Source organism: Pteropus alecto, unplaced genomic scaffold, assembly GCF_000325575.1.
Source record: "Pteropus alecto unplaced genomic scaffold, ASM32557v1 scaffold22, whole genome shotgun sequence".
In the NCBI taxonomy this organism is placed as follows: domain Eukaryota; kingdom Metazoa; phylum Chordata; class Mammalia; order Chiroptera; family Pteropodidae; genus Pteropus; species Pteropus alecto.
Genome location: NW_006434839.1, coordinates 16605083 through 16610268, shown reverse-complemented (window position 1 = coordinate 16610268; position 5186 = coordinate 16605083). Strand labels below are relative to the sequence as shown.

Sequence of the window (5186 nt, the reverse complement as noted above, 5' to 3'; positions counted from 1 at the left end):
AGTATATATTTCTAGAGTTATTTATTATTTATTAAATCATCCATAATCAATGAAAAAAATATCATTCTAATGCACAGATCTGATAAAAAAGTATAGAGACTTAGATTTTAATATCTATGGTGATAAAATAGCTTAAAATAAATTGAAGATTTTTAGTTGGTTAAAAAGCAATTTTAAGTAAAAAATAGGCTAACATTACTAAAAGTACAATTCCACAGCCACCTGGTTTTTCAAAATAAATACAAATGACAGAGCTTATATAGTTTTAATAATCAAAGACTTTAATGAAGGATAAATTATTTTTTACTGTTCATAAAAGATAAAAATAATTTAGGATAAATTATCTAAGTTATTAATTTTGGATAAAATATTTGTTTAATTTAGAAAGGTAAATTCTGGTTTTTTAGGTGCTTATTGAGTATTACTAACTTTATATGAAAAATCTTAATAGAAAATTGCAGTTTCGTTTATTAGCTCTCAGCAGCCCATTCCTGAGCTCTGAGTAAGCTTGCCTTCTTCTGAGCTACCGGATCTTTCTTCTGGGCAAGAGACATTTTGGGATGGTTCCACCTCTTCTTTTTAACTTCTGTCTTAGGCTTCTTCTCATAGACTGGATTCTCTCGTATAGCAGCATGAGCTTTCTTATACATCTCCATTATGTCTGGAGTTACGTTGTTTTTTATGTATTGAGAGAATTGTTTCTTATGAGCATCTTCATCTTCTTCCATTAGATAACACATGTAATCTGCAACATTCTGACTCATGATGTGCTTCTGGTGTACTTCTGCATTGAATTCCTTGCTTTCTGAATCATAACCAGGGAATCGTTTGGTATTCTGAAGAATAGACAAGCTTCTGTCCACAGCTCCCTTCAGGGCCTCAAAAACTTTATTTCTAGTAGTAATTCTTGCAAGCCCTGCATCCAAATAGCAAGTAAAGGCACCAGGTTGACCATCAGTGTTTCCCACATTGTATTTATCTCCTGTCACCTCCACTTGGCCTTCATAGATCTTGTCTATGCCAAACCTATTGAGAAGGCTATGGCCAGCAGCAGGCCAGTACAATATGCTGCAGCATAATTTATTAGGCCAACCTTCACACCATACTTTGAGAGTTCATGAGCTACACAAACTATCATATCTCCTTCTATACAGACATAAGCAATCTGACAAATGATATCTCTATTGGTTACACGAACTATCATCCTGTATTTGGGTGCATTTTACTTATTTTTATCCTGGATTACCAAATGTTTTGGGGCATAGTAATCGGTTTTACCCTCTCGTCGTCATCTAAATTTCATTGGTATCTCTTGAAGTAGGCCTTATTCTTGACAACTTTAACAAACCCCATCCTGAGGAACAGAGACCTGCGTCCGTGGCTCGCCACAGACCTGCTGGCCAAGCACAGCTCCAGGGTGGAAAAGTAAATTTTGTTTTTTACTCTTTAATTTGACAATCAATGAAAAAAGATTTGCAATTTTATATATATATATATATATACATATATGTATATTTCACTGCAAAAAATGAATTGTAATAAAATACATCACTCAATTCAAAAGAAAAAAATTGACACTCTCCCAGTTATTTAAATTCAATATGTGTTTCTCTGATTATAGCTAATAATTGAACATCCACTCAGAGGGATTTGAGTCTCATGCTGGGCTACAAGTGGCATCCTTTCAAAGATCTATTTTTAGGTTGAAATTTTCAATTTGTATTGATCAAGATGGCCTTAATGTTTCCCTCAGCTTCACTAAATTTTAGACAAGCTTCTTCCTGACTATAAGCCCCTGATCTTCCTTTACTTAGAGCATCTACTTTGGAATACTTGTAATTGTAAATTCTTTCTCTGCCCTTTAGAGATGTAAATCTTTTAAAAAGCCTCTTGTAGGTATTAGAACCCAGGAAACATTATTTCCCCCGAGGAAGTGAGAACCATTTATTTGCAAGGCAATCATCAAATAAGACTGTGCTCTTCTCTCTCAGTTTCTGTGGAAGAGTAGGAATTTCTCAGGTGCCTTGCTCTGAGTCGTAAAACTACTTCCTGTCATAAAGATATGACGAGCTTATTTTTCTTTTGGATAAGCTAGTTAACAAACACAAAGGACCTATAAAATCTTCCAGTAAATTTTTACTAGCTCACTCTAGTCCTGAGAAGCCCTACCACCCTCTACTTCATCAGAGTTGAGTTTAGACTTAGTAGCCTTGACTAAAGTCTTCTTTGTCTGATTAACTTGTTCAGCATAATTTTTGCTTTCACAAAATCAATGTTCAAGTCATATTAGTAATTTATGAAGGAGACTTTAACTTAGCTTATTTTATTACACAGTGGGAAAACAAAGAAAAAGAAATAAAAATATCTGATCTTAAAGAAGATAACCTGTATCTGAGTTCAATTATTCTATTTGCAAATTATTAAGGATGTAGTTCATCTTTTTCCTGTGATCACCCAATAAACATTAGCAATACATTAAAGTGAAGAAGAAATAAATATATTTTACTAGGACTTCCTATAGATTGAATGTTTGGGTCCCCAAAAATTCATATACTAAAACCCAATCCCCAAGGTGATGATGGTATTTAAGGATGGGAACTTTGGGAGGTGGTTAGGTCATGAAGGTGAAATCCTCATGAGTGAGATTAGTGCCCTTATAAAAGAGAACACAGAGAGCTATCTCATTTCTTCTCCCATGCCTTCTCCATGGGGGCACAGCAAAAAGACGCCCTCCATGAGCCAGTAAGTGGGTTCTCACCAGGTACTAAATCTCCTGACACCTTAATCTTGGATGCTCTAGCCTCTGGAACTGTGAGAAATAAATAAAAGTCTACCCAATTTTTGTTATAGCAACTCAAACCAACTAAGCCAGCACATTATACTTATCATTATCACATATCAAAATGTTTTTTTTTTTCTAAAGGGTAGACTTGGTGATGAATAATTAATCAAGAATATGAATAAATTTGGTTTACGAATTACTCTCCAATATTTTGTAAATAGATATCTCTAAAAACTAAGATACTTTCTTAATGTAGTTTGATTTTAATTCTGGTAAACATTAGCATATCAAAAGATGAATCAATTTAAATGAGAAAGAACACAATAAGGTTTATGTAAAGAGTATATCTATTATTCTAAAGTGGTAAAGCAGAGTCATTAGGAGATTTCATAGACATATCTTCAAATGGTAGCATCTAATAGAGCAATGATAACACAACTGACAGCACACCTTCAGTCTACATATTCTTTCTAGCTGTGTGATATGCCTTTGAAATAAAATTAATGTTTCAAGACTTATAATCTCACTCACTAATTTATAGTTCTTTTGTAAAAGTATTCTCTGAATTATTTCATTTAGACTTCTGCCCAACTCAACTTGATTTTGTTTAGAAAAGCCAATAAAAGAAAATCAGAAGTTATCAAGAAGAAGGCCAACAGATTTTCTTCATAAAAATGACAATTAAAAATATCACAAATATGTTTAATAGACAAGCAACATTTGGGGGGAAATACAACAAATATAGAAGGCAAAAGATTAATGTATAAAGGTTTCCTAAAGTAAGTATAGAAAATTAATCAGAATAATGGACAGAGGAGAGATAAAAGTAAACTATAATTTGTCAATGAACAGAAAAAGATACTCAACAAAACAACCAAATTTTAATGAAAAAAATTTAAAATTGTTCATCTATTGAATTATTTAAAGATATAACATTAATAACAGTGCTATTGATATTAGAGTGATATTTTATCTAAAATGTTTATTTCTACAGAAATATTAAAAATATTTTGTATATATATGAATGTTCACTACAACATTGTTTAAAATAGCCACATGTTTTAAATATAATTATCCATTTACTAGGAAATGATTAATTAAATTATGACTTACATTAAAGAAAATTATGAATGCTTAAATATAATTATCAAGAGCAAAGATATCTAAAATTATGTTCTAGGAAAAGACAAAAATAGTAATTTGAAAAATTAAGTATAAGAAAAGATATTTCACCCTATGTGTGTTAAAAACAAATATATATGCTTATGTCTATACACAAAAAAAGCGCGCAAAAATATTCTGCATATTTATATTAAATTTTTCATGACTGCAATCTATGATTTGCTGAATGATTGAAGAATTAAAGCAGAGCTTTCAATTTTTATTATGTATGCCACTTACTTTTTAACTATTCTTTTTAAAATGAGAATATATTGGTGTGTTGCTAGTTTGCTTATATTATTTTAGTTCTGAAACAGGTAACATATTAAAAAGTTGACATAAAAATTATTTACAAAATTATTTTAGACCAGCAATTTTATCTGGAATGAAAAGTTTCATAATGTTATATTTTTTAAAAATTTCAATGATGGGAAAATAAAAGTATTGAATTACTACTATTGGATATGTCATTTCTTTGTAAAATTATATTATGTTCTTATAATTTTCATGCTGTGATTATGTACATTTTTAAAAATTTATCTTGAATTGTTAACTTAAGGAGAAACGATCAAAAGTTAATAGAGTTTTTTATGAATTCTTATCAGTGGTAGTTGACTGGAGCCCTATGGTGATCACTTAGTCAAAAACATATAAACTCTTAGGTTATTTCTGATAATCATATTCTTATTTTTGACATTAACTTTCCAAGTTCTGCTTCCACAGGATATCACATTTGAGAGAGTATACTGTCAATTATCCTGCTCTAACCATAACTTTTAAAGCCAGCCTAACTAATACAGGAGTTGGACATAAAACTTCATCTGTTTTTAGTGTTTGGCTCCTCTACTTAGTAGAAACAGTATCCTAGTCACTCATGTAACTTATTTCTGCTGAAGCTTATTCTTGTGGTTTCAATTGCTATTATAATTCACTTATCTTTTTTGGTTTTGGTTTTATAAATAGTTATGTTATTCACTATTGGAATTTTAGAGAACTTTAAGCCTTCGTGTGTTCATTCATACTTAAGTAGAAAGAAAGCAATTTTAGTGGAGGTAATGATCTATGGTTTTTACAAACAATATATTAAATCTGAGAAGTCCTTAATGAATAGTAGCCTTTTCTGTCTCCTGGTTTCTGAACAGACTAAATGTCAATAATGGCTAACACTTCTATAGTTTTTTATTTATTAAAACTATATAAAGTGACTAGAATTTTATTCTCACTTTACAGATTAGTAAAGTGA

General features: G+C 30.8%; 1 pseudogene; it reads right to left on the bottom strand.

The window, feature by feature from the left end:
* Window positions 1-470: 470 nt before the first annotated feature.
* Window positions 471-1368, bottom strand: LOC102883816 (annotated as a pseudogene).
* Window positions 1369-5186: the final 3818 nt, after the last annotated feature.